Here is an 11,096-nt window from a genome sequence, read left to right as displayed (position 1 = left end):
CATTATCCCAGGTGCTGTACAAAGCTAAGACCACAGACTTACAGCCTAGTAGACATTACAGAAGGAAAGGGGCCTGGGAACGGGAAACTAGCAGATTCAGGCACTAATTCTTGATAGAAAAGCTGTTTGTGGAAAGCAGAGCCCAAGACCACTGGACTCCATCCAGCAGAGGCTAGGTACTTCTAATCTCATTTATTTCATTGAAGGGATTAAGCACATACTTGATGGGATTTAAAGTTGCTTAACTTTGCCTGGATTGCACAGGAAATAGTTTTCAAAATTTATATATGTACAAGCAGATCTGCAAGTAGTGCTGTTTTGAACCAGAAAAGCATGGGTGTGGGCAGCCTGGATTTCCTTAGCCCTTTCCAGGTATTACTTGGTATAATAATAACAACAATAATAACAGCAACACAGTAAGCCAGTGACAATTAACAAGGCCTTTAGAGGGAGAAAGTACATAAATTCTACAAGCTGTTGTCAATCCAAACAATGGCTCGATTTCCAAAACCTGCCATCTGGATGGGCCTTTCTTAGGAGCAGCTCAGGTCACAAGCCACCCAAGGTGATGCCAGTTACAAAGAGAGATCAATGTGCCTTGGAGGCTTTTAGTATATGGAAAGATATTCAGAGTTGAGTAATGCAGAACATTCATGTTATGAACAAGTCAAATGCTTATACAAGGCTGAATTCTTGTAACAGTATCTTCCAGGAACTTTAATACAACAAACGGAGAAAATTTGCAGAAAACCATGCAGGGAATAACACTGGCCTGGTTCATACGTCAAGGCCTTCAAGAGAGGAAACAAACCATGTGCAGAGTAGCCTTGGTTCTGGAGAAATCACAAGATAAAGGAAGCAAATCATTATAAGATGGATAAGCATCCAAGGCCATGCTTGTTCATGCTTTAGAATTCCACATACTACTCCTGGGACTAATTCAAGAGCTCTTACCTTACACCCAACGCCCTCCCTTTGAGTCATGTCCTCTCCACTGCAAATGCCCCTGCAGATTAATGCCATTTGTGAATGATGCTCTTCATTAATGGCTCTATGATTGAATCACACTCTGAAGCAGCATCACGCTGGAGGGAAGAGAGGAAATTCCAGCCAGATCACCAGCTTTTGTGATTCTGAAATGGAATCCAGGGTCTGACAGAATAAAGCCTCACTCTCACTTGCCTCTTTTCAAAACTGAAGGACTCTGAGCCACAGTAGCAAAGTTCCCTCTTGTAATACTTGTGCGATTTTTGTCACAGTGTCGCATTCCACCCCTACGCCCTGAGAGCACAATGAGTTCATCTTACATCTCTGGCATTTCAGAGAAGTCCAGGGCTCCTCTACTTTCCATCATCATCAACCACTGGGTTTCTCTGGCAGCCAGGCTCCCCCCACCCCCCCTGAAATCTTCTCTGTCTAGAGCAGAAAAAGGAATTCAGCTCAGAGGGAAAATCAAGATGATTCACAGAATATTAGATGAGGTAAAATCAGCAAAGGCAAAGCGGGAGAAAAGAATGGTTTGGGGAAGTTAGTCCCCATCTGCAAAAGGGGCTGTGAACTTGGAGTGGAGAGGGATGAAGCAGCCAGCCAGAAGGGCTCCAGCTGCAGGCTTGCATATTGACTATTTCAGAACAGTGTTAATAGCTTGAGCATTGCACTTTGTATGTCTTACATGGTTATCTTTTCAGATGGTAACCAGCCCTGAACTAGTGAAATAAGGTGATACATATAAAAATCAATCAGTCATTATATCAGCACTTAGCTTGGATCAGCTCTGCCAGAAAATGGCCTGACGGTAGACAACGAGGGAACACACTTTTGTCTAACCACTGTAATTGAATGCAGTCACTTGAAGTTCCTACTCAGGTTTCCATGGAAATAGCAAATAAGCATAGTGATATTATAGGTGTAAATATATTCAGAAACACGGGGAAAGATTGTGTGTGTGTTTGTGTGTGTCAGGTACTGTAGCACTGAAGCAGGCACAAAACATTCCACACAAAGGTTCGCAAAGTGTCCACACCAAGTGTCCCCCAATGGCAGAGGATTCTTCATAAGTTTTCTGCATATGTGAGCTGAAACTATGCGAAAGAGGGTGGTGGGTGGTACAGAGACCCACAGGCAGGAGCACAAATGTTACTTGGATCGTTTCATAGAGTTGCAGGTTCTTAGGAAGCCCTTTATGCTCTTTACAAATGGGGTGAGGTAGATGTTCCTGGTACAGACCTGGCAAGGCTTTCAGGCCTCTTACTCCACAGAGGGGCATTTGCTACAGCAAGCAAAGAAGCTGTAGTGGTGCCAGCAAAGTTCTCCTGGGCCTGACCTCAGAAACCAGCTTGGGCAGTTGTTAAATGCCTGTTCAAAAGCATAGTTGAGCTGCTAAGCCCCCGTCACCAACCCTTGTCCCTCAGGGATCAGAATCCAGACTGGAAAAGGCCTCTTGCTTTTCCTCCCCACCACCTACCCCAAGCCCACCCCATCAGAAAGCAAAGAGGTGGGTTGGAGGTGTTTCCTTCCCTCCCTCTCACAGTGACTCGCTGCAGAGGATGTGAGGACATAAAGAGTTCTGCTGCCTCTTGTGTAGTATTTCCAATGTCTCTGAGGCTTGTATGGGTCGTAGGCCCGAAGGGGCCTTAAAGCCCAGAAGCCTATTTGGACTGGACATGCTCACACCTTTCACCCCAGTCATTAGAAGACTCTAAGTGACAACCCTGTGCACTCGCTGCAGCCTCCTCTGCACTACTGTGCAGCAGTCCATTTTGGAGGTTACAGAAACGCAGATCAGTGTCATGAGGTCCCCATCTTTAAGGAAGGACAACAAATGCAGCTGAGGAAAAGGTATGTCTGTCCCCACCCACCAGCCAACCCTATGTGCTTATTTTATTCCACAGCAAGACAGGAGCCAAGAGCAGCTCAAAGCAGCAAACCTGTTTGTGTGTGTATACGGCAACCTCATCTTCCACAGACAGACGGGGTACAAGCACAGCCTTAGCCAGGCAGCCCCCAAAGGCACCCTTCCCATTGCCTGCAGCTCCCCTCCTGACTGCCGGTACAGAAAGGGGGCAATTCGCCCCCTTTGGTCATAATTACACCAAACCCAGCTGCAGTTTATCACAGCAAGGGCTACTTTGCCAAGATGGCGGCCTGAGGGGGAAACTGTAGCTTAAGCCCCTAATATTTCTCCATTAAAAACTGTCTGCAAATGGAGTGGGTAATTATTTTCCACTGTATACTATTATTCTTGCGGTCCCTCCCACTCCCACATTCACCTCCACATAATCCTTTAAGCATTTACCATAATAGGGATATATTTCCCTATTAAGCTCTTTCTGAATTTGTTTAAAAATAAAATCAGTCTCTTGCCTTTTCTTCTTTAATTTGCATCAGAGAACTAATGGCAGATTTGATAATATATTTCCTGGCTGCTGCTTCTACTTTTAATTGTGGAAGCTGCATTCTTGCCTCCATCCATACAAGGCAGCAGAGTATTAGAGATTAACCGTCCACACACTTTCACTGCGCAGATACTGGTGGTTAGGTAAAACCTCTTTAAAACTGTTTAGCAGAGTTTATCTTCTTTCTGTCTCTTGCGCAGAAGCAGTGGACAATGACGAAGTTGTTCTAAAGATGACTCACACAAACTCTGTGAAGTCTCGGTCAAGAGATTTTATTCCCAGACCGGGTACAAGCATTACGGTAGCCAATATATTTTCGACTGTTAACATAAACAGCAATTAACTGCACACTTTCAAACAAAAGTCTTTCATCTCCTACACGTCGTAAATTACAGGAGCAGTCCTTCAGAATATTTTACAGGCAATACTCTTCGGACAGATGTCTTCTTCTTATTTGCACTTCCAGCTGATGATAATTAAGCCCAGAGTGCCACTCCCATATATAAAGGAAAACTATGTAGCCTTCTAGAAACTTTCTACTTGTTTCTGGCAGAATGATTCCCTAACACAGAGACCAGTCTGCTTTTCAGGGGTGAAGGGTTTTTCCTATTCCACCTCCAAAGCCCTATATGGCTTGGGTCCAGGCTGCCTGAAGCAGCCATATCTCCCTATATGAGCCTGTCTGGGCTTTGACATCTTCTGGGGAGACGCCACTCTCAGTCCCACCACCTTCACAGGCACATTTGCTGAGGACATGAGAGAAGGCCTTCTTGATGTCTGCTACCAGACTGTAGAATGCCCTTCCATGGAAGCTTTGCCTGACTCCCTCTCTGCTTTCCTTTTGCTGGCAAGCAAAGACTTCCTTGTTCTAGCAGGCCTTTGGCCACTTAATGTCTGTTGTGACAGATTCTTCTGAGGGTGGGTGTTGCACTTTGCGTGTTTGCACTTTAAATTGGTTTTAGTAATTTTTAATAGGGTTACAGTGGTACCTCGGGTTAAGTACTTAATTCATTCCGGAGGTCTGTACTTAACCTGAAACTGTTCTTAACCTGAAGCACCACTTTAGCTAATGGGGCCTCCTGCTGCTGCCACGGCGCCGGAGCATGATTTCTGTTCTCATCCTGAAGCAAAGTTCTTAACCTGAAGCACTATTTCTGGGTTAGCGGAATCTGTAACCTGAAGCGTATGTAACCCGAGGTACCACTGTACTTATTTAATTGGTTTTTTAAAAAAATATTTTTATTGATGGTGTGTTTTTAGCTGCAACTGTCTTAATCGATGTTGTGAGCCAGCTTGGGAGGAAGGTGGGACAAAAAATAAGTCTCTTATGCCCTGATTTTGCAGCCATGTCACAGTAATGCTTGCTCTGCAGTCTGGAGATGAGGGCAGCTTGGCCTTAAGAGGCCTCCTTAGCTGCAGCACCATAATAAGCATGTTTGCAGGGCTGCAGCTCAAATCTTGGCTCGGGGGGGGGGAATCAGCCAATGAAAAGAGAGAGAGGTGCTGCAGACAGTGCCACCCCCACCATGCCAAGTCCTCCTCCTCTTCACAAAATCTGCCCCCAGTGTCTGGGTGCCAGGACCCACAGGAAGCCACTGGGGAAGGAAAACCAGATATGGAAATTATTCTCCAGGTTTTTTGTTTGGTAACAATTAGTTGTCCCTTAAGGCAAGCACTATACCAGGGTGGACAACCTGTAGCACTTGGGCTAATGACATGCAGGCTAAACCCTGATTTCAAAAGCCCTAAGCGAGCGGTCAGTTTGGGCTTCTGGCAAGAGTGAATTGTACTGCCCTTGATAGTTCATTGGATAGCAGGAAAGGGCGTGACTCTCTGCTCTGGTCCTAATGACCCTCCAGAGAATGCTGGGGAAGCAGGAGGATGTCCATCCCTAGTAATGCCTTCTTTGGGAATCTGAGATTGAGGATCCATGGGCTGCTGTGCTCAAAGCAAGACCTGTATGCTGCTGACGCTGCTATGTCAGCATAGCAATCTCTTAGGGATTCACCTTGGCTACAGTACAGGCTTTGAAACAACGTATACTGCACATTTAATTGTGAGGCTTCTCTCTCTCTATGAAAATTGTAACATAGTGTTCACATTATTGTTCAAGACATTGAGGAGGCCACTGCATGGAACAGTGGTCTTCTTCTCTGAGAGATATCTCACCAAACAGAGTTGTGGTGCAATATTCCGACCCATGCACAACATCTCCCCAGAGCAAGGCACGGGTGGAGGCAGAAATTGGGGACCCCTGCTGATGCCTTCTAAACCAGTTACAATTCCAAGAGGATTAAGCACAGTATCAGTGCCAAAATGTTGCAAATCCATTTCAATTAGGTAGGCTATTCCCACAAAATCAGAGCCATGGGTCGAGAAAGAAATGTAATGTTGCTCAACTTGATTTGATTCTGTGAAGAAGGCAACATTTGTATGTGTGCATATGCATCATATAGGAAGTCTCAATCTGTGTTTAAGGAAACTGGAGGAGCTGGGTGTGTGTGTGTGTGTTTTAAAGGAGGCCTATTTTTAACAATGCATTCAAGCACATGTGTATAACCACCCCCACCCCCCAGGATGTCAAGATGATAATGTTGTCACTTTCGAAAATAAAATGCAAAAGGCAGAAAGTCAAGTAACATTACATTGCCCTGTCCTTAAAACTTAACTCCAGTTAAGATGTCTTTAAACAGGGCCTTCCTAAGCACAAATCTTAATTTTCAGCACACATTTTTGTGGTGGTAGGGATCTGAGGATCAGGGTAAGGAGAATGCATCCCTGCTGCCCGGGACCAAAGAAAACCTATCATTCCACTCTAACAGAAGTTGTTTGCACTTATAAATTTTATCTGAAAATTTCAAATAAATTGTTCACAAAGTCTAAAGGGAATAAAACAGTTGGACTTCTGGGATCTCCCACTGCTCTGACTGCTGTGCATGTGAAGCATGGCTGGCCTAGAAGACTGGGTAACCCTTGCCCTAGTGAGGCATTTGGAGAATGGAGCCATGCCTATCTGCTAAAGAGATTAAGACACACCATGCAGGAACTTCAGAAGGAGAGGGGGAGGTGATGGTTTAGCATAGTGGTTTTCAACCAGTGTGCAATGGCACCCTGGGGTGCCTTGAATGATAGTCAGGAGTGCCACAGGCAACTCTGGTCTCTGTCCTTGTTTCCTCCCCCCCCCCCCTCTGATGCCCTATCGCATCTCTACCTCCCAAAGGCTTGCACAGCTGTTTGTTGCAGCAGCCCTGGCTACAAGCTCTGCAGGTGAATGGTGTCTCTGGGGATGGTCAGAAGGTGCTGGTGGCCAGGAGCTGAGGTGGCCTTGGAGTAGGCCAGCAAGCAGGAGAGGGAGTCCAGCCAGCCAGTCCGCCAACCCTTGCTGTAGTCCCAGGCCTCTAAGGGGCAGTGTGAGGAGGCACCTCTCTTTGGGGCAGGGTGGGCAGCTCAGAGACCAGGGGTGGCAGCAGCAGCTGCCCAGAGGACTCCAAAGGAGAGTGGAGAGGAGAGGAGGCTGAGGGAACACTCCACAAGGGAGGGTATTTGAAAAAAGGGTGAGAGGCTGCCAGCTCTGCTGGAAAGCAGGGGCACAACTGGGCTCCTGAGCCCCACAGGGGTGCCGCAGAAAGAATGTAGTTGGTCAAGGGAGCCGTGGATTGGAAAAGGTTGAAAATCTCTGGTTTAGCAGAACAGGCATCCATATGTTACCTGTCAGGGAACTGCCATCGGAAGGAAGGGAGGTGAAAGGGCTCACACAGGTGGAGAGAGACTCAGCAGCTGAAGAGGGAACCAGTAGGGGGAGAGGAGCTGAGCTGAGGGAAAGTGAGCAGGAGGGATGGCTCCGAGACACTTCCAGCGAGGGCAGTGGGGAGGTTTCAGGACCTCCCGTAGGGACACCCACTCCTCGCCGGAAACTGTCACGCAGAGAGTCCAGAAGACGTGTTTCCGTTAAGGAGCTTTTATGTTGGAAGCGATTCCGAAAGCAACCACTGTCGGAATCTGCCAGCGACTGAGGGAGCCATGTTTAAGGGGCTCCGTTACAGACAGAGGTTTGCAAACTTGATCAAACTCTGAGGGACTTGGATTTTACGCACAAGCAGCTCATCGTCCCATCACATTACCTAAACAAATCATTGAAATCATTGCAGCTGCCTGACGAAGGAGAATGGCCAGATGCAAGGGAGGGGGGAAAGGCATAAATAATCCATACGTTTAACAGCTCTATAGCAAAGAGCACTTTAGCAAGCACCCATCCAGCTGCACCTGCTATATACCCCCTTTACTTGGCAAGTATGGGGATCCGCCTGCTCACCCCCTTTGCCCCCAAATCACTTACTTTCTACAATTAAACACACATCTCAACATGCTAGGATGGCTTTTGTCCTCTAAATAATATCCAAGCAGAATAAGCATGTAAACATCATCTGACACGTTGTACTCAAACTTACATGAAGCAGGACCAACATCATCTGAAACATGTGTCTGGTTTCCCCTGCCTGAATCAGAGGGGTCTCACTGTGGAAGCAGCCAAGTCCACATGAGTCAGCCGTTCACCCCTCAAGCTAACTCTGCTGACGTGAATAAGAGAGAGAAATTGTGCAGAGGCACAGAGGGAAATGTAGGGATGGAAGAATGAGTGCACAAGAGCCATCCTTCTTCCCTTTCCAGCTGGGGCTGCTGCACATGGAATTTGGATAGTGCTGTGTACGAGTTCCTTCCCTTCAGAGCCTGGCCTTGACAATGCCAGTGCCTAGCTCTGGGCTGGACTGACAGTTACCATTAAAGAAACCCCCTCTGTGTTACAGTCTCCCCAGGTTCTGCTGTGAGAATTTAGGATTTACAAGCTAACGATGGAAGGGCACTGCTGTCAGAAAACCTCAGAATGCATTTATGTGCTCCATTACAGACACGTTGTTATGGAAACAGGGGAGGAAAAGAACTGGGGCTGCCGAAATAGAGGAAGCTTCTGGCTTAATATTGCAAGCTGAAATTCCTTGAGCACGGGAGCAGCACCCCAGTCAAGGCGGTTCCAGCACATCCCACCTGTCCTATGCGGAGTGAGTCCAACTCCTCAAATAGAGTTTACCAGCGTTTGTCAATAAGAAAAGGCCACTCACCATCCAAAAGCAAGCCTTAAAACATTTTATTTTCTAACAAAGCCAGACTCAAGCATCAGATGTATTTTCAGGCACCTGCATTTAAAAGAGGTCTTTGAATCTCTTTTTGTAGAAAATGCCAGCACAACATTATGACCTACTGAGCCAAATGCAGCCCACTGGCTATGTCCTGTGGCCAGCCAGATGGTTGCTTGACAACTCCCCTGGCAGGCAGTAAAAGAAAAAGTGGGGGTGGGGGTGGACAAGCAGATTATCAAGCATTTGGCTTGCTGAGTCACAACTTGTGCAAGCCTGCCTTATTTATTTGTACCCAAATTGACAAATTAAAAAATTATTCTTTTGCTTAGGGACTGGCCTGGTTAAATAATTGTACACAGATCTGACACCAGAAATGGCAATCATTCAGGAATCAGTAGGATAACGTTTCAGCCTACTGGGCCTCTCTGTTACAGTGGTACCTCGGTTTACGAACTTAATCTGTTCCAGAAGTCCGTTCTTAAACCAAAACCATTCTTAAACCAAGGCGCGCTTTCCCTAATGAGGCCTCCCACCGCCAGTGCCCTTCCACCATTCTGATTCTGTTCTAGACCAAGGTAAAGTTCTCAAACCGGGACACTATTTCTGGTTTTGTGGAGTTCGTAAACTGAATCGTTCTTAAAGAGGACTGTTCTTAAACTGAGGTACCACTGTACTGATCTTAACGTGGCCATCCTGGAATTAAGCAGCTTTAAAGGGGAACATCCAGGGTGAAATTGCAATTTATGAAAATTTTCAGTTCTAGTCACTTGTGTCTAAATAGAGACCTTGTTCCACTGTCTCAGTACAGATGCATAAAATTTACACCGCAGTCCCAAGATGATTCTGTTATCGCCAACCACTGTTACTGTGAAAGGTGACCAGGCTCTTTTTGCAAACACAAGAGGATCACACACTATGCATTTGATGAAGTGGGCTGTAGTCCATGACAGATTATGCCACAATGCTCCCATAAGACCCTTTGCTGACAAAGTTAACAAATATTCATAAAATCTTGTCTTAGAAAATTGCCAGTTTCATCAGTTAAAAAAACCAAAACCCTACAAGCAAAATAAGCAGACTGTTGCATGTCCAAAACATGTTCCTCAATACACGAAACAGAGCACTCTGTCAAACAAGGCTGCATGATGCTAGGGCTGTTGGGATTTGTAGTCCAAAACATCTAGAGGGCACTGGGTTGGGGAAGGTCGACATGTACCCTCACTGCCTAGGGCTGAGTTCTCCCAACCACTCCAAGAGTGCTCACTGGAGCACAGAAAAGAGGGTAAAAGGTGCCCATAGTCATTCTTGATACAAACTCTTGGTTTTTTTGTCTGTGTTTTTATACAACCCCTTGTGTGTGCCAATTAAGCCCATGCCTCCCGAATTAGTCTCATTTTGGACATCCAATAGTATCTTCATTTTTTTTAAAGGGCACATGTAAAAAAAACCTGTACTATTTTTCATAGTGGTCAATGCTCCATTTATTCTTGGCTCCTTCACACTGAGCAATTGTGTAAAATTCTTGTCTTGATAATATTCCTCAGATTATCTAGCTTAAAAGACCGGGGTTATGCATTCCTTTGTCAGGAATGATCATATTCCAGCTTTCTTCTGGTCTAATGTGCGCATATCTTTGCATGCCCACTAAATGTTGAACATGCAATAGTTCCATTACCTGAACCATAACCATGCTCTGATCCTCTTCTATTGCAGAATCATATTACTTTGTAGGATTGCTAGTTTCTATCTTCTACCATATCCCTCAGGAGATATTTATGACTTTATAGACAGTTGCCGAATGAAAATATTAAATTCAGCATGATGGCTTGCAGTCCCATCAAAAGATGTTTTCTCTGAAGTATCACCAATTTAAATGCATTTACTCCTTGCTACAATACAAATAACCTTTAGGACTGCAGACTTGACACTCCCTAATCAGGAAACGGCTTGATTGCAAAGGAGAAAAAGCTTAAACAGAAATAGATTTGATTCTGAACCAAGGATAACAGCAACAGTGGAAATTGTATCGGATGGAAGCAGTGGCTCTGAACTGTCCAATACATTTATGACCATTGACACTTTGGGTCACGTACATCTCAAGTTTTCCATTCTCAGTGACAATAGAAGATTGCTGGAACAGTCAGGGGCTTTTGGAGTTCAAACGCTTACAGCAGCCCCTCTGCAAGGATTGCTCATCTAAGTAAACGAAACAGATATTGGCCAGGCAGGCCATGCACATTTCCCCTAACGGCGAAAGAAACAGTGGAATGAGCATGGTAGCAGGCAGAGCAGCAAACCATTTCTAATAAAAACCAGTAATGTCTAATACTAATTCAGGTCCATCAAAACATTGCTTGAACCCAGCATGGCAGCCCTGTACATCCACCCAGTAGTTGCCAAGTATGCCTGCACACTCACTGACATATTCATGCCCTGTACGCTATGAACATTTTGGGGCAGGGGCCCTTGGTTCTAAAAGGGCACTGATTGATGGATTCCATTTCAATACAGAAGGAGGTAGACTCCACCATGGTAGCAGAGCTGGGGTGGGAGAGTGCCAGAGCTC

General features: G+C 45.7%; 2 protein-coding genes across 5 annotated transcripts in view; one reads left to right on the top strand and one right to left on the bottom strand.

Annotated features, from left to right (window-relative positions):
* Positions 1–11,096, top strand: part of RSPH14 (radial spoke head 14 homolog) — a 62,421-nt gene that overhangs the window by 12,355 nt on the left and 38,970 nt on the right. The window lies entirely within an intron of this gene.
* Positions 1–11,096, bottom strand: part of GNAZ (G protein subunit alpha z) — a 40,375-nt gene that overhangs the window by 2,991 nt on the left and 26,288 nt on the right. The window lies entirely within an intron of this gene.

The sequence above is a fragment of the Podarcis liolepis genome (genome assembly GCF_965112155.1).
Source record: "Podarcis liolepis genome assembly, chromosome: 15".
In the NCBI taxonomy this organism is placed as follows: Eukaryota; Metazoa; Chordata; class Lepidosauria; order Squamata; family Lacertidae; genus Podarcis; species Podarcis liolepis.
Note: the sequence above shows the minus strand (reverse complement) of the source record. Positions and strands in the feature narration are given on the sequence as shown.